Source organism: Equus przewalskii, chromosome 18, assembly GCF_037783145.1.
Source record: "Equus przewalskii isolate Varuska chromosome 18, EquPr2, whole genome shotgun sequence".
Taxonomy (NCBI): Eukaryota; Metazoa; Chordata; class Mammalia; order Perissodactyla; family Equidae; genus Equus; species Equus przewalskii.
In genome coordinates, this window is record NC_091848.1 from 7,962,541 (window position 1) to 7,982,039 (window position 19,499).

Below are 19,499 nucleotides of genomic sequence, written 5' to 3' on the forward strand. Positions count from 1 at the left end.
CCTCCATTCAATGCACCTACCTTCTGCCTCCATGTTCCGTCCTGAACAAATGACTTCTCTGATTTTTCTCTGTTATATTTCTTTGTTAGATATAACTATGCATCTACAAAACTTCTGTGATAAATATATCCATGGCTCTTCCTTGATCGTAAAGACAACAAAATGCCCCTGTCCTCCCATTCTACCCAGGCAGTTCCACCATTTTTTTTGAACGTCAAGCAAGAAATCCCATGTGTCTTTACATAGATCCTGTCATGGACACACCCTAAGATGACCCCCTAATATGTCACACCCTTACATAGTACCCTCTTCTTTAGTTTAGTGTGGGTGGAAACTGTGACTTGCTTCTACCCAATATAAAATGGAAAAAGTGAAGGGATTTTGCAGAGGTAATTAAAGTCCCAAACCAGTTGATTTTGAGTTTGAAAGGGAGATTATTCTGGGTCAGCCTGACTTCATCAGGTGAAAGTCCTTAAAAAAAAGACTGGTGCCCTCCCTGAAATGAAGACATATTCTCCTGGTAGCCTTGAAGAAGCCAAGGAAATGAATTCTGCCAACAACCTGGTTGTTGTAAGACACACATTCTTCTCCAACTAAGTCTCCAGATAAGTACAGAGCCCAAATGACACCTAGATTGAAGCCTCATAAGACTCTGAGCAGAGGACTCATGTAAGTCATGCCAGGACTGCTGACCTACAGAAACTGAGATAATAAATGTGCCTTGTTTTAATCCACTAAGGTTGTGGTAATTTGTTATGTAGCAATAGAATACAACAAAGATCCTTTATTCTAGTTGATTGTAAAGAATAGATATTTTCAGTCCCCATGTTATTTTACTTCATTAGACCCCATCGAGTGACTTTGACATGGATATTTTTGCTTTCTTTGAGTTTTACAGGCTAAATTGTGGAAATAGAAATAATTTACTCCACTTCCTTAGTATACTTCTATTTGGTGATTTACTCTTTTCCTATATTTTCTCTTAGTGTCTTAAGACTACTATTAGACTTTCTTTCATGGGACAACACATGGCCATAAGACTTTTCTCCCTCCCCTAGCCACATAATCATCTCCTTTTCATGTAGCATCAACTCCTATCGTTTTGGTTCTGATGAGCATAGACACAGTGTCTTTGGCTGTGAAATTCACGTCTACTCCTCTCCTTAATGTCTCATTTTTTTTTTGTTTCTTTATGCATGTGACTATTTTTTTCAATAAAATCATTCTTGAAATTCTTGGGGGTTTTTACTTAAAGAATGATTTTGTAAGGCCAAGACATTTATAGTGGGAAACTTTATCCCCTAATTTATCTGTGTGTTACATTTAAGTGTTCATATGTCAAATTTTACTTGGTAAAAGTTGGACATACCTGTGTTTGGTCAGTGTTTGTTACTTTATTATTTATAAGTTTCTAAATGCTATTTATTCTGCTTGCATTCTTAAACTGTATATTTGAGCGTCTTGTATTTCTAAGAAGTTCTATACAACGCTAACCATAGTGCAGCATAAGTCATATAATTTAGGAGTCAGTTAGTAAACTAATGCTTTCACGTTCCACAATGCTAGGAGTTGAAGGTATAGAGACTTGAAGAGTTAACATTATTTTTAATCCCACCAGCACACAAATTTTCAGACTTTACCAACTCATAAAAATTATGTTTTGAATATTTTGTATATAGAGAGAGTCTATTTAAATATTGAAATATATGAATATTTTGTATATAGAGTCTATTTAAAAGAAAAAATCATACTTTTCTTTAGAATATGTTTAATGGTATGTGTTGGAAAAACCAATATGTTCATTTACCATACACATGGAAACAAAAAGTTGAGGTGAAATATTGATGAAACAAATTTCTGTGTTTATCTTGCCAGAAATTCTCAAACACTGATTTGAAATTGAACTAATTAAGAATTTCTCTTTCTCAAAGGGGCCCCACAGAGGATATAATCAAGCTATGGTCCACATTTGCCTGGAAAAATATACAGTCACTGTAGATGGGTCCCTTGTTAAATAGTTTCAAAGTCAAATTTTAATTTTAAAGGAAAAGTGAAATCATAGATCTTGATGCAAGCAGGAAGTAGGAAGAGGGTGGGGGCTGGGACAGCGATGCACATTCATTTTGATCTGTAGGGAATAATGAAACATCCAATAATCACATTTCTAAATGCATATCACAGTATACAAGCCTTTAAGTGTTCTATTCTATTAATTAATTAAACTTATATCTTCTTCAGGTATACAAATTATCCTCTTTAATGGAAAGAAGCTTAGAGAGATATTTAGAGGGAAATTACTTCAAGGGGCTTTTGTTGAAATATTAAAGGTATATGAACACCTTATCACACTAACTATAACTGAAACCGTTTTACGGTATTCTCATACTCCAGTCAGTATAATGCATTGATAAGGAACACACTAAACATTTCCAGAGGTAAGGTTTGTAATATTTTAAAGCAGCAGAGCATATTTAACACACTTGGATTGTGTTGGTTCAGAGGCATAATACTTCTCTTTTGGAAGGCTACCTTTGAGTTGAATTAAATACCCCAATCCTGGAAAGTTCTGATAGTAGCTAGTGTTCATTATTTTCCTTGGAGATGAGTCAAGAAGTAGAAAATTAACTTGCTATCCCTTATTTGTACGTATATGAGATCACAGATTTTACTTTATTGTGAAATATGAAAGAAATAGAACATTCGTAGGCAACAGAATGAGGCTTTCTTGCTTTTTTTGGTCTGCACAAAAAAGTGTAAATAAGAACATTATGCTCATCTAACAAAGAATTTGCTGACCGTTCTTGTTGCACCTAGTTGTTCTAAGTTTGCTGCAGCCTCTTCGATGCGCCTCCAGATGGCGCCCTGGTGCTCGTTCTCTCCGCCCAGCGGCCGACCAGTTGCCAGCTGCTGAGGAGAATGAGCTTGGAGCGGCAGGGCTTAACCCAGCGCGGCTCCGAGGTGAGTTGCTGAAGGACTCTGGGAGGCAGCTGCAACAGGGCATCACTCAGTGTCCAAGTATTTCCATTTCTGAGAGCAAAAGGAAGAACTTAAGCGGGCGGCAGTTGGAGTGTAAATTGCTTTGTAGTATTTAAAAGCAGCGTGGATCGTGGGCAGCTGAGCTGGTACGTGCATGAGAAACTACTGAATGGAATTGTGCTGGGTAGGAACCCGTCTGATCATTCTTTGTGTACCAAACGTTCTGTGTCCTGAATTGTGCCTACGTGTATACCCTCATTTCATTCTCACCTAGATCATGGGGGCTTGAAGTCACAATCTTTCTTTAATTTTCCAACGTGATATAATTAAAGCTTTACAGAATATTGTTTATTGATATAAATATGACCTTAGTAATGGTCTAAAGAAACACACGATAATGGCACCGTAATACTTTTATGTTTCTTTGTTAGAGAAAAAGAAAGAAAGAAAGAAAGTAAACCTAAATCATATTACCATGTAGTTTTACCAGATATGACTTTTAAAGACAATAGCCAAAAAAATATGTTTAACTACCCTGGACTAGATAATCAATCATTTTTACCTGTAGGTGTAGACATAATCACACCTATAAAATATGAATGATTTTCACATCTGTGTGACAGAAAGAATGTTGTGTAGCTATGAAAACACTAATGATGAAAAATACATATCTTGTGTACATACATTTTGTATGGTCTAATATGCCATGGGAATGTGTGTTGTGTATGTGTAGATAGTCACAGGTATATGTGACCCAGATTCAGAATTATTGCACAATTATAAAAATGCTTGTGTTGGATGTGGATGGATTTTTGCACTTTCACACATAATATTTCTATCTAGATAACTTAGTATGTAGATTATCTATTGCCAAAATAATAAATCAGAATTTAAAGAATGTACTTGTTTCAGTGTTATATTTTAAATGTCCTAAGTTTCATTCAATTATGCACTTAGTTTTCTATGCTTTTAAATACTGAGGAAAGGTTGTTTTTTATATTTGGAGCATAAAATATTGGCCAAAGTGGTTATATCAAAATGGGATGCACAGATATATAAATATAGGTTCCCTGGACTTGAAGTTACTGTAGCTGGAATCCACAAGAGCTCTGACCAGGAGTTTACGTTAGAAACTAGCCAGAAATTGAAAGATTCAGAAGTTCAGAACTAAATTGGAAATAGCAGAGACTGAGATTTTACTCTTAGTATTGTTACTCTAAAACTAGCCTATAAGTTAGACTACTTATAAACTTGTATGTATTCCCTGATAACAGATGTGTGCATGAAGCAGACACTGAATTTTATGTTCTGCCATTGCACATAAGCAAATATAACACAATTCGCCTTAAGAAGTATGAATTGAGAGCTAACTATGTAAGATAGTATGCTAAATCAAGCCTAGGATACCAAGAGAAGTTAGAAACAGTCCCTGCCCTCAAAAAGTTGCCAGTCAAGTGACTAGGATTGGCGTATTCATGAACATGAGTATACAGTAAAATACAAATCAAAATAAATGTTAGAGAGGAGAATACACAAGGCGTATAGCATCTAAATGGAGGGAGAAATCTGATTTAAGGGCTTTAGTAAGGGCTTCATATTGGAAGGCACTCTTCTCGGAGGGGTGGAAAGAATGATTTTGCTGAGTGAAGATGATAATGTCCAGTCAGATATTTAGTTTGTGTTGGTACTGCCTTCATCATTGGTTTCAGATGTGAGCAGTAAGGAATAATATTATAGAGGTAGGTGGGCAGTGTTGGAGATGGTCTTGAATATCAGGCTGAAAATTCTGGATTTCATCATTAGTTCATTCCTGGTGCCACTAACAGTATAGGCATTCAGTACTCTTTTAGAAACACTGAGTGCTGTGCATGATAGTGAGAACCAGTATGAAGTTTTTAAAAAAATATAATCTATTCATTGTATACCTATCACATTTAAATGAAATTCCAAGACATGGAAGTCTTTTTCAGTATTATATCCACAGAACCTGGAAATTTCTTGAAAAATATTTATCTACCATATGAATGAATGAATGGAAAATGGGCATAAGGCCAGGATTCTATGTTATTTGCATTTAGTTTTCCTAATACTCATCAATGATTGACAGCCTCAAAATTTACCAAATCTTGGGAGCTATGTCTTTATGGCTCAGGTAATGCAAAGCAAGTTCCCTAGAATAGCCACTATTGAGGTTTAATCTTACTCTGTTTTTGACCTCTTACATGAATAGTCTTGCCTTCACATTTTTAAAAGGGTTAGTAAGATAATTCTGAACTGCGTAATTATTCAGACAGAATTCACCAGTTCATCTTCATGTCTGTACAGTAGACATAGAGTGGATATGTAACGCAGTTAAACAAATAAGTTCGGGGAAACAGTGGGAGAGTTTGAGGAATGCCTTTGCACCTTGTAATATATGTTTACCTCTTTACATGAATGCTTCAAATATTTGGTTGTCTCCACTTAATTTAGGTCAAACTCTCTAGAGCCTCTATAATTCTGGGGCTGCAAAGTGGTCACTTGAGAGATCCTTTGCCATTTGCTTCCGTAGCTTTGCGGGGTACTGAGGTGGCATGCTTGGGGACCCAGCCCCCATATACGGAGGCAGTCCTTTTCTCTGTCCCTGTGTAATGACGTCTCTGTCTTTTATGGACAGCAGCAGGCAATACGTGAAGAAATTAGTGAAGAAATAATTTTTTGTCATTCGAAAGGATGATAGTAAATAAAAATAAGCAGAAATTTTAAAGGAGCTTATAAATGTCGGTCACTCAACTAAATTATAAGTGAATGTACAGTGTCTTACAAATAATAAGGCCAAATAAACAATGTCATTGAACCAACAACATTAAAAAATAAACACACACCTGGAGTTTCCCCTTTTGCCCAAGAGAGACCTTTCCTCTGTAATGATGATTTATATATCTTAATTTAGTTTCATATAATTCATCTAAAAATATACAAGTTTGGAATTTCTCAGTTTAAGAATATATGTTGATGGGGTTTATATGTGTTGGTTAAACTGAGGATGCAGGATTTGTTTCACTTTGAGCTGATCTGCGCAGAGTCAGGCTTTTTCTCTCCTCAGTGTCAGTATGACAAATTTCCCCACCAGTCCTGGTCTCCATCCTGCTGGACCTGCTGTGAGTGCTGTATTTTAGCCCACGTGAGAGGAGGTAGCAAGACATAGTGACCCAAGACTTTCACCTTATTCTAAGCCCTGGGGCATGGTGTGGCCTGGGGACTAATGGATTAGGGGAAGCATAGCTTCTTCAAATAAAGCTGGATATTCAGTTTCAGAGAAATATACTGCAGTGTGTACTGCAGGCTTTTCCCCCTAGTGATTGACTTAAAGGTGTTGTTTCCTGTAACAGTTGAAATAGACTTTTCTTTATAGACTGGAGCTAGTTTGATCAAGATTCTCTAACTTACGTTTTTAAATACTTGTTTCAGGAGAGCATATGATTTTCTTTAACCGATCGTTTGAAAGATACAAATATAATGCCTTAGAAAAAGTACTGGGGGCTTTTCTTTGTTCTCCGGAAGGCTAGGCATTCAAAAATACACAAATGCAAAATATACACAAATAATGGAAATTTTCCACTGCTGGATGCCATATTCTACTCTTTCTTAGTGTAGAAAAACTTTTCTTCTTCCTCTGGTGTCCCGATGTCACTGTTGTCCAGAGTGAGTGTCACTGAATCAGTTTAACATGATTCTTAGCCTTTCCAATCACACTGTAAACTCCTTAAAGGAAGGAAACAATTTCTGTGCTTCCTTTGAATCTCCCTGTTACTATACTAAACACACTGCCAGCCACAAACAGCACTGAAGTTGGTTTGTTTGTTGACAATTAAATAAAGATTAAATTCTTATTTTTTTACACATTCACTTAAGTAGATGTAGTCACAGACTAGTGACTTGTAAGGGGCAAAATGGAAGACTTTCTAGAGGCTCCATATACGGGGAATGTTACGCCTGACACACCACGACAGAAGGACAAAGTTCCTTCTCCTCAAATCAACTGTTTGAAATGAGACATCTGTTTTAAAAATAATATTTGAAATATGGAGATGTCTCTAAAGGCACAAAACTTGCCGCCACTCGGTAAAGCTATTTACATCTGGAATAGATACCTTCTGGCACACCTGTGTCTCTGGGGTATTTTGTAACTGCAGGTAGAATATTCCAAAGTCAGAACTGCTGAAAGTTAGGGCACATCAGAAGAGTTCCTAGTAGCAAGAATTAACCTTAAGGAACCTTGGGGGCACTGATATGCTTTAGAGCTGTTCCTGGGGGGTGAAACATGTATTTTTTTATAACGAATATATTTATGAACATATAACACTCTGCCACCCAGATACATAAAAATGAGAGTTAGTAGCAGCAGAGTTTTATTTTAGCAAGTGCTAGTAGAAAATAACAAAGGATCTGTGGCTGTATTATTAACAGGAGTGGAGAACTTCTCTTGTATCTTTGGACCAAAGGCTAACAGAAGAGCTCTTGGTTACTAAGATGTATTCTTTTCTGGTCTCGGGCTCATTAACGATGGAAGTAGGAGGGAGAGGGTATAAAGCGGCAGCTGCAGCTGTGGGCACTCAGATCATTTGTCACCTGGCATGAAGTTAGTGTTGGCAGCTCCAGAGTTCCAGCACAGAACACAAGGAAGCAAATGCCAACTGCTTGTTGTTCCTCACCGGCTTGCCGGCTCACTCCGACTCATTCTTCAGATCTCTGCTGTGGTGCTGGCTTCCTCCAGGTAGCTTTGCCCCAATCTCTAGAATACTCTTGGCACCTTTCTCTCTGCCGTTATGGCCTCATATTCTCATCCTTGCGTTCACACTTACTGCTTGAAGATCTGCCTGCCCTCCTCACTAGACTAAAGGCAAGAGCTGAGTCTTGCCCAATATTGCTCAGTGTCTGTGTCTGGTTTACAAAAGGTTTGTGAATATTTATGAATATTGTCTGTTGCATGATGGTTTAATGACTATGCATGGGCTTTGATGTCAGTAAAAGTTCCGTTTGACTCTCAGTGCCACTTATAAGGTGAGAAGTAAATAAACTCTGTTTCAGTGCCTTCATCCACTATCTGGGGCAATTGTATACATGCCTCTTGAAGGTGGTTGTTAAGGTTAAAAATAATACCTATTATTATTATTATACTATGATCATTTTCTCATGGGCTTTCTAAATATTAACTGAGCTAATCCTCAAAAAAAAAATACCTTATCAAGTCAGTACTATTATCATTCTATTTTATGTAAGAAATAGAGGCACAGAAATGTTAAGTTACTTGCCAAAAGTCACAGAGAGAAGAATAATGAACGTAAAAGGCCTAAAACAGTGCCTAGGAGAGAGTAGACTCGTACCAAATGCTGGGATGGGGATACTGCGATTTTCTGTTGGGAAGGCTGATTCCCATGTAAATGAGAAATTACCCCACACCGTTAAGAACAGTTTGTTCCCTGACTTCAGAGCCTTCTGTTGCAGATATTTTCGTAGAATTCCAGTGGAAGCCAAATATGGTCAGAGAAAAACTTCTAATGTGTGTAATCTGAGAGGATCTTTATCTTTCACTGCGCATTTTACAATGTTGGGTATAATAGAAACTGAAGAAACCCTTGTAGGAAACAAATACATTCCTGTTATGGATCTCAGAATAAAAAGAAGCAAATGATAGCATGGCCCATTTTAATACTTTGCAGCATTCTTTATTTGTTTTGTTTTATTTGTAAATGTTTTATTTATAAATGATTTTATTTTATTTGATGTTTACTTTTTCTCACTATAAAATGTACACATAATTTTGTAGAAAATGTGTAAAACACAGACAAACTACAAAGAAGAAAACAAAAGTAAGACATAATTACTCAACCCAGAGATAACAACTATTAACACTTTGGCATATTTCCTTTCTATCTTTTGATGCCTTTGCATGTACATACGTTCATATACACACATGCATTTGCACACACATATTTTAATTTAAAATCGTGTAATAAATGTAATTTTATGTCCTGTTTTGTGTCTATTATTTTATTATGTCATTAGCAGTTCTTTAAAAATTGTAATTTTAGTGACTGCATATTATTACACTGTGTGGCTGTATCATAATTTTATTTAACAATTTTGCTTTTGTTTAATATCTCCAAATTTTGGAAATTCTCCTATTCTTTCCAATTTTAACCTTGATAAACAGACCTGATATAGTGCTTTACATAACAGATGTACCTCCTAAATAATCATATTTAGATGACTAATTAACATCTAATAATAAGGTTGTTAAAGGAGGGAATGTGTTTCTTCTCAGAAGTAAACAGGCCAAAAGAACCATTTTAAAATGGCTTCACGCTTAAGGAAATGACAAAGAGAAAACAGAGTTGCAAATGGAAATGGATTAATATCTTTTGAATGCCCATGATATGCTGCGACCTACGTGGGTCAGCATTATAATCACCATTTTACCTTGGTTATCTGGGGCTCAAAGAGGTTGAATGACACGATCAGGGTGCTTTAGTAGCACTGCCAAGATTCAAATATAAGTCTCACCTCTAGGCCCGTTCTCTCTTTCATCCCACCATGCAGTCCATACAGCATGCTGGCGGCACTCATAGCTCGACATGATATTTCATTTTTTTGAGCTTCAGTTTCCTCTTGTGTAAAACAGAAACAGTAATTCTCACTGCACAGGGTTTTTGTGAAGATCAATTTGAATATTATATAGAGATTGAGATCCTAAGGACTATGTCCTAGGACTCAGTGTTAACATTGAGGTTGATAGATATGTCACTCTCTCACACTGATAGGGTTTGCAAGTCCCCTGGGAGTTGAGGGACTGGCAGGAGGCTTGTTAACAATCCAAATTCCCAGACATGAAGCTAAGAGATTCAGAATCTGAGGTGGGTCATTGCCTTTGTTTTTAACAAGTTTCCCTTGGTGATTTTGATGATATATTAAATGGCTACCAGAGATACAGACAACCAGAAAAATGAGGCTGAAGAGAGGATGAGAAGTTTAAGATGACACATAGAAATTTGGCAGTCATTGGATATTGGTTGGAAGTGGACTGAGCCTGTGCTTCCCCTCCCCTCCTCCTGTGGGAGAGCTTGGCTGGAAACTACCTAAACTGAAAACTCTGCTTTGAATTTTTGATTTGACTTTTTTTAAGTGAGACATCATAGGATTAGCTTCTACCTTCTTTGCATTTCCTTTAGATTTTTCCAGCCTTCCATACTGGATATTAGTTGATGAAATTGACCTTGCCTACTACATAAGGAGCTCCTGGAGGACAGGGTTCCTGCCTCGTTTAAAGAGGGTTCTCAAGAACCAGTTTTTGAGTGAATTACTTTTCAACTCCTACTTTCAATATTTTTAGTACTTGACAGAAACATTTTATAACTTTAAAAAAGTTCTCTATGGTAAATGTATACTACTAATTCTTTAAAATGATACCAAAGGTTTTAGGATATTTGCTTTTTTTGTGTCTTGAGTATTTGATGTGATTTACTTAAGAGGATATGAAGAAAACATTTTTAATATCTAACACCAATATTCTCCAAAACTGTTTTTCTCAGGAATTAGTAAACTGCCTGACATTAATTTCTTTAAAATTATTATTGAAGGTATTGAATTCCTTGCTGTATCTTCAGCTACAGAAACATTTTCAGTTGCGTCTACTAATTTTATGGATCTGTTACGGAATGATAAACTTAATGGAAGCTAGATATTTGACTGATAGGAAAGTGACATTCCTAGTTTATTACTAGGCTTTATCTGGTTAAATATAACCTATAGGTTCTCTATAGTTGTATTTTTGAATTGGCCCTTAACATATAATCTTAAAATCTTAGAAAGCTAAAGAAGAGCTTGAGCAGTGATTTTCGGGATGAAATGGGAATCTCTACAATTTCAAAGCACTTTCAAAGAAGCTATGTTATATCTTCTCTTGCTAATCCATTACCTGCATTGTTGTGAAATTCTTAGTTAAGGGTTAGTTAAACCCTTTCCAAAATCTTCCCTGCTGCTATATAAGCCCACATGTTCTTGCTTGATCTTAGTGGAGACTGAGAAAAGCTGATCACTGTCCTTTTAATGCATGCTATTTAGATACTGGAAGGTTATTATCAAAATCTTCCTCAGCAAATATTGCAGACAAGTTACCTCCCTAGCCTGTGCATTCTGATGTTTTCCTTCTTCAGAGGGTCCAGAGCAGCTCCTGCATCTTCACCTTCAGGGAGCTGCAAGAGGGGCTTTTTCAGGCCTCCCTGCTTTCTTCTTCTTTTTTTTTTTTTTTACTCCCCAAAGTCCCAGTACATAGCTGTATATCTTAGCTGGAAGTGCTTCTAGTTCTTTTATGTGGGACGTTGCCACAGCATGGCTTGATGAGGAATGTGTGGGTCTGTGTCCAGGATCTGAATGGGCAAACCCTGGGCCCCCAAAGTGAGTGTGAGAACTTAACCACGATGCCACAGGGCCAGCCCTTTTCCCTGCCTTCTTATTTCTAGCTTGTAAAATCACTTTCTCAGGGCTGGCCCGGTGGTGCAGCAGTTAAGTGCGCACATTCCGCTTTGGCGGCCCAGAGTTCACCAGTTCAGATCCTGGGTGCAGACATGGCAAAGCTTGGCAAGCCATGCTGTGGTAGGCGTCCCACATATAAAGTGGAGGAAGATAGGCATGGATGTGAGCTCAGGGCCAGTCTTCCTCAGTAAAAAGAGGAGGATTGGCAGCAGTTAGCTCAGGGCTTATCTTCTTCAATAAATAAATAAATAAATAAATAAAATAAAATCACTTTCTCTGGTTGTGGTTTTATCTAAATTCTCTTTTAGCTGTAACTTCTTGACCTTTTCCACTTGCCTTCTCACCTTCCACAGTTGACCAGCCACACACAGAAAACAAACAAATGGTGGCTGAATCCTAAAAAGGCACTTTACAGTATGATTTTATGTATTCATGATTTTGTATGCAAATTTCAGGCACCTATCATCATTGTCCTTTAGGCATGTAGTATTCATATGCAGAGCTTTGTGCCAAACATTAAATGGGTTTATAAATAATGCAAACGAATAACCTTGCCCTTGAGATACGTAGGCAACAGTGACAATAACATTACTACCCATTTGCTGTGCATTGAATCCTGATGACAGTCCTGATGGGAGGTAATATTTATGAATATACCTGGGAAAAAAACCCAAAAAGACCAGGATTGTCTGACTAAATGATCATGCCGATCGTTTCACCTAGTTCCTGAGAAATGACTTTTCGTCAAAGTAAAGACCTCTTCTATCCTTTAGCTTAGAAATTTACCCTATCTCTGTTCTTTTTATATATCCTCAATAACAATATAGTTTTGTACTACCCAGTTCTAGTTACCAAAATTTCTGGGTATTTTTCATTCTTATCATTGTGCAAAGTACCTTCTATTCTGGCATGTTTATGGATTTTTCAGTTTGCTAAGGTTCCTAGAGTCTCGTTAATTGCCACTTTCTACGTGAAATCTTCTAGCCAGTGTCAAAGGGAGCTTATTATGTGGACATCTCACATACAGGAAATGAGATTCACTACAGACTAGCTTTGTCAAATTTGTACCCATTTATTAAAATAAAAATTAAAATTTGGGGTAAAATTCATTGTAACAAATTATTCTGATGTATGCTTATGATTTTGAAGGTCAATTTCAAAGACACTTTTCATATGTACCATCATAGTTTTTAGAGTACATCTTTTTAAGCTTTGTGGATATATTTCTTAGGTTACTTCACTGTTGCATGTTGAAATTGTTCTGTAAAATAAAAGTGGAGAGTCACCCCAGCCTTTGTCATTACTGCAAGATTGGACAAATTACAAATGGCCAAAGAAATAATGTATTGAGTTTGTGAGATATGAAAAACTCCACCAATAAGAAAAGGATACTGTTTAGCTGATTTGATGATCCACATAACATTGAGGAGAATATGAAAAATCTAGGTTTGTATAATTATTAGGCTAGATATCAGAAAATGATACTTTGAAAATTGCTCTGCAATTTTTAACTTTCATTTACTGCTGATAAGCAAACTGCAGAGCTTGAGAAATTGCTCTGTTTAATTTTGCCTAAAACTCTACTTAAACAGATCAATTACTGATTTGGGTTTTATTATAAAAAGTATTGTTGAGGAAATTTCCTGTATGGCCCGTAGGGAATGAAGTGTTCCAAAATTGTTGTTGTGGAATGGTTTCTTAGGATCTGATAACAAATTAAATTATATCGAAACTAATTTATTACAAAGATAAATGTGGAATGCAGGAGACTAATAGAAATAAAAGAATTTCAGCCAATAAAACTCCAGGAAATATGCTTTCTTCAAAAAGCTGCGGTGATGACACAGATATCTTAATTGATGTCTGGAGCTTCATTTTGATAGAGTAGTCTACTTATGACCCAAAATGTCAGCAATGTATGCATGAAGGCTCATTCTCAGGTATTAAATCTGAATGTAATTCATCAAATTATGTGGTTAAAGGCAGATAAAGGCCTGGGAAATAGCAGAAGGGCCTTTATCCCCTGCCACATTTTTATTATTTTGTTTTTATTTCTATGCAACACCTTCTCCTGTCTTCTCTGCTTGTCTGCTCCATCCCACACCTGGAAGAGTTTGGAAAGAGATCCCTGAGTTAAGAGCTCCACTAAGATTAGAACACTGTGAAAATCAGGTGATCCTGGTGGGATAGGGGCGGCATCTTAAAGCGGCTATTTGTGTTCCAAAATACAGGCATCTGCACCTGCAAGAAGACTTTTGCCATCACAGTCAACTCTTAATTATTTAGAGAACTCTCCGCTTTGGAGAGACTTGGCTCTAACCCCAGACCTGCTTCCCTGCAACACCTAACTTTGTTTTTGGCTGCCAGCAGCATAGTCTACTTAGGAAGGGCTCAGCTTCAAGACAGAGGAGGAGACTGTTTGTGAACCAGTGTGTGACAGTATAGAGGAGTCCAGATTCCAAAGGCAAATATAAAGGGTTCGGGCGTACTGTTTTGTGCACCACAAAACATGCCTCTTTTTTCCACCATATTAAAAGAGATTTTGAGATTTGTGTTACCTGTAATATATTTCAATACAGTGCATACTTGAATATATTTTATGAGGTCTCCCTTAGCTTCATGCTTAACATTTAACCATCTGTACGTCCAGTCATCTCACCCTGGCTACACACATTAGAGAGTCAAATATTTGTTTTCCTTTCAATACTACCCTCAAAGGACTATTACATTTTTAACCTTCCCTGAAGAAATTTTAATACTCCATAAAAAGAAAATGTAACATACACAGTGGGAGAATATAACATGTGCTGGCATTTTGGATTCCTGATCTTTGGAAGTATTTATTCATAAAATGTAAATATTTAAAAAATATCACAGAGCAAACTATAAATACCTTCTAGTGTCTTTCTTTTGCTACCAAATATATAAAACAGCTGTAATCACTATGGTAGGGAAGAGACCATTTTACATTTCCTGTTCCTGATATATTCTAAGAAGGTCTACTCAAAGCCTTATCAGAAACAAGATACTAGATGTTCATATAAAGTTAGCAATACAATGGGACATATTTAATGCGAACACTGCTGTCTCCTCCATCCCTAAGTGAAAAATATTAGAGGTATGGAATCTCAGTATTTAAGAAGGACATTAAAAGTATTATAATCTAGCATCCACAGGGAGGAGGTAGTGGTAGGGGATGAAAGTGTTGAGAGAACTTGGGGCCAGACTGTTTAGCACCTTCCCTGTCAATTCAGAATTTGAACTTTATTCATTGGACCCTGGAGGCTTACTTGTGGTTTCTGCGTGGGCTAATAGGACTATTGCTTTTGTGTTTTAAAAAGCCATGTGGCAACAATGTGAAAGATGAATTAGAACAAACATCTTGTTGGGATAGAGTGTGAGACTGAGCTAAGTCAGTGGCAGTATTGATGGAAAGGAGGGGAAGATTTAGAAAGGCACTTTGGAAGTAGATCAACAGGTGAGGGAAAGTGAGGAGTTAAGGATGACTGACATTTCTAGCTCATGTGATTGGGTAGCTAATGATGTCATTAATCATAATAGGGAATAGTAAGTAAGCTTTATTGAGGGGAGACTTCAGATTTTAAGGGAAAAGTAGGATAGTGGAGTGGAGATAATGAGTTGAGAGTTAGTCCTGCTCAGTTTGTAACCTGTTGGACATGCATGTAGAACAATGTTTCTTAACCTTGGTACTATTGATGTTTGGTGCTGGATAGTTCTTTGTTGTAGGGGGCCTGCCTTGTGCATTTTGGGATGTTTAGCAATATCCCTGGCCTGTACCCACCCCTCTCAGGTTGTGCCAACCAAAAATGTCCCCAGACTTTTCCAAGTGTTCTCTGAGGCAAGGACAAAATCGCCTCCAGTAGAGAACCACTGATAGAGAGACAACAAGGAGGGTGGGGTAACTGAGTGTCTAGAATTTAGGATACAGATGAGACTTGAAATCAATATTTAGAATCATCAATAGTGGCAATTTAAGCAATGCGAATAGATGAGACTGTGCGGGGAGGAGTGTAGATGATTATATAGTTATCTGATTTTTGCTTGAACAGCTCCAGAGACTGAAAATTCTTAAAGTCATGAGGTAGATTGGGACAGCCCATTCTATTTTTAGATACTTTAAACTGTTTTATATTATTATTTTTATATATTGTTACATATTGAGCCAAATTCCTTGTATTGAGCCAAAATTAATCTTTTCATAACTATCATTCTTTAGTCCTGCAATTTTGTGATGTATAAGAAATATATAAATTTGGTCATTTAGATGACAAAATATATTTCTCATATATATTTGGTGTTCATCCACAGTTCCTGGCTCACAGTTCCCAAAAACCTTGGAATTTCCTGAGCAGTAAGAATAATGGGAGCATCTTTTGTTGTAATATTTGGTTGCTTGTCCTTGGTTCCTGGAAAAATGCTTCAGAGCCCTAAAAGTGAAATGGATGTCTTGTTATTCATAACAAACCCATTTTACCACAACTGGGTTTATGTTAATGAAAGTGACTTTTGGAAAGAATCTAAAGATGGGGGCTGGCTCCTAGGGGAACCGACCATAAATAGAGGGTTGTAACTTTCAGTCCCACCTCCTGATTTCCAGGGAGGGGAGAGGTGCTAGATGTTGAATCAATCACCAATGACCAATGAGGTAATCAACCATGCCCATGTAATGAGGCCTCCATAAACATCCAAAAGGAAAGTGTTCATAGAGCTTCCAGGTTGGGGAAACAGAACCCTTCCATGTGCCACCGTGCTGGACCACAAGCTCCCTGAGGACAGAGTTCCTTTGTTCGGGACCTTGCCATATATATCTTTCATCCCTCTGTTGATTCATATCTTTTGTAATAAATTGGTAATCTAGGGAGTAAATGGGTTTCCTGAGTTCTGTGAGCCCTTCTAGAAAACTAATGGAACCCAAAGTGGGGGTCATGGGAACCTTTGCTTTATAGCCATTCTGTCAGAAGTACAGATAACAACCTGGACTTGCAGTTGACATGCTGAGTTGGAGGGAATTGTTGGAATCTCCAGTTTGCAACCAGTCGAGTCAGAAGCACAGGTAACCAGACTTGCGATTGGCATCTGAATGGAGGGCAATCTTGTGGGACTGAGTCCCTAACCTGTGGAATCTGATGCTATCTCCAAGTAGATAGTGTCAGAATTGAGTTGAATTGTATGACACCCAGCTGGTGTCCCGAGAATTGCTTGTTGATATAGGGAAACTTCCCCCCAACAACACACATTGGAACTGGTATCAGAACCTATTTAGGTCCTAATTTTGCTTTCACAGAACACAAAACAAGTCTATTAGGACAAGTCAAGTTAATTTTCCTAAATCCCTCCACATATTTTAATACAGCTATTGAGTTAATTTCTAGAATTAACTATAATTGTCTCCTGGCTAAATATCCTTAATATCTTCAGCTCTCTTTGTGTGTTATATTTTGAGATTTCTTTGCAACATAAGCACTCTCTATGAAATGGCGACCATTTGAAATATCCTTCTTAAGGTACAGCACAGAGAACCGAACAAACTCCACATTTGATCTGAACAGTTTAAATGAAAATAACTGTTCAGTTTTCTGGTTTTGGACATAGTATTTTTATTAAAACATCAAAAATTACATTAGCTTTATTGTCAGTCACGTTATACCATTGTCTCTTTCTTTGTTTCTATTTTGCATGAACTTTCTGTTAAATTACATTTCATATCATATACTACTGATTTTTTTCGTTTCTAACTCAAGCATGGAAATTTATATTCATCCTTTTACAAATGCGCTCTTCTTTCATTTAAACCCATCATTTCAACCTGCCTGATCCTTTTGGATTATGATTTCATCATCCAACATGTTTATTATTTCTCCCAGTTTCATGCCATCTGCACAGTTGATCAGAATATCCCACAGACACGTTTATCCAAATCATTAATAAAAACGTGAGTAGGCTAAGTTCAGAGTTAATGGGATTATATAGTGCTGTGGATATTCTCTTTAGTGTTTTTCACCTATGTTTTTTTAAAGGTCTCTTTATTTTCATGGAATACTATAGAAATGAGGCTTATGGATAAAGATTATGCTCCACCTTTCCCAGACAAAACTTTCAAATGTAACTCTTCTGTAAGAAATAGTGAAGTAAATTATGTTCCATCTATAGAATGGAATTGAATAGTATCACAGGGAAAATGATTTTATTAAGTAACAAAATAATGTTAAGCGATAAAAGTAGGGTACAAATTTGAATGCAAAATATGACATCACTATAGATACATAGATGTAGATAGAAATATAGACCTAGCTCTAGCTATAGATATAGAGAACACCAGAATCTTAATGATAATTGCCTCTTAAGTGGCAATTTTAGAGGCATTAAAATTGGTGTGATTGATGCTTTTCTCATTACTATTTTGTAGTCTCAGATGTTGTATAATGAATTTGTCACCTTTATATGCAGAAAATAAATGTTAAAATATGCTTCTATATTATATAATTTTGAATCAACAAAACCACAAACAAAATCTGAGGGAAAGTGCATGCACCTCTGATGACCAGGAATTGTGGAAAAGATTTGACGTTTAGTGATAGGAGAAACCTTTCCAAGGAAGCCACAGGTTTTCAGTATTCCCTAAGAAGAAGGGGAGCTGGAGGTGCACCACATTTCCCATCACCAACACTCTGGCCTTACCGACAGATCTCTTAAGAGATGAGGATGTGGCTGGTTAGGCCAGAAGAAGCTGTCAGATGGGGAAACAAACCTGCCTGTCTTTCTTAAGAAGGTTGTTATAAAGATCAAATGTGTTGATAAATGTGAAAATTTGTATGTAAAAATACTAAAAGTCCTATTCAAGGGTAAGTTATTGATGAGAAGGAGTTTAAGTAGTAGTTACGTTAATCTGAATGAGTATTGTGCTTCATAAATATGTACTAGAGATGTTTGACACCCTTCAGGATAAGTTCCTTGAAGAAAGGTACCATATGCTATTAATCTACTTATCTCCCAACACCTAACATGTTACCTTACACTTATGAGTACATATCTTATGCATGGATAGAGGATGAATCACATTACTGGAAATATTTGCAAAATAGTAATATTTTTTGTTAATGTAAGAGAAATGGAATAATAAATAGTGTTATTATAAATTATCAAGTACTAACAGTGTCATTCTGCCATCTTGGTGAAGCAGATGATCGATTAATATTATTGCTGAGGGATAAACAGCATTTGATTTCCTCCTCTTCCTACTTCCTAATTTTAGTCACTCACTGAGATTTTGTTCTTGGTCCTATTCTCTATTTATATCTTTATAATTTTTATTGTATCCATTGATGTGGTCTGAAATATCTTCTCAGGGCTGATATATCTTAAATCAGTCTTGTCTTTTTCCAGTTCTGCATTTCTGACTCTTTGCTAACCATCTCTTCTGGTTATCTTCATATCTACTCAAATTCAACATATATAAAACCTAACAAGATTCATAGCCTTGTGCTGACCACCCACCCTGCAAAATACACATACAACACGCCCACTCCTTTAGGTGTCTTTTCTGTTAAGGACATTAATCTTTTCTAGTCACGTATGCTAGAGTCCTTGTTCTTCCTGATCCCCTTTCTCCATACTTTATCCCCATCATAGCAAAAAAGTTTTCAAATCTTAATGCTTTCATCTCTAATGATACCTTTAGAATCCATCTTCTTTCTTATTTACTTCCAAGATCAATTTCAGGCCTTCATAATCAATCATTTGACCATCATAACACTCTCTTCTAGCTGTCAAATCAGAGCAACTCTTGTTTTACTTCTTCTCAGTTCAAAATCCTTTAACATCTACCCCTTTACCTACTAATTTTAATTATATTGTTAAGGTTCCATGAATATCACTTGAGAGGGATAGCCTTGGGGAAACGTTAACTTAATTATTCAAGATATTCTAAACCTTAACCTTATATAGTGTGTTTGATATCATAATTCTGAGGTTCTACCCCAAACTGATGT

The 19,499-nt window shown here is 36.7% G+C and overlaps 1 long non-coding RNA gene across 2 annotated transcripts in view; it reads left to right on the top strand.

The window, feature by feature from the left end:
* Window positions 1-2,902: 2,902 nt before the first annotated feature.
* Window positions 2,903-19,499, top strand: part of LOC139076975 (uncharacterized) — a 300,141-nt gene continuing 283,544 nt past the window's right edge. Inside the window, exon 1 of one of the 2 annotated variants that reach the window (XR_011529061.1) lies at window positions 2,903-3,122. This is a non-coding gene — a long non-coding RNA (uncharacterized lncRNA). Of the gene's footprint in view, window positions 3,123-7,573; window positions 7,733-19,499 lie in introns of those variants that run through there. The other variant, XR_011529062.1, reaches the window with a different exon arrangement.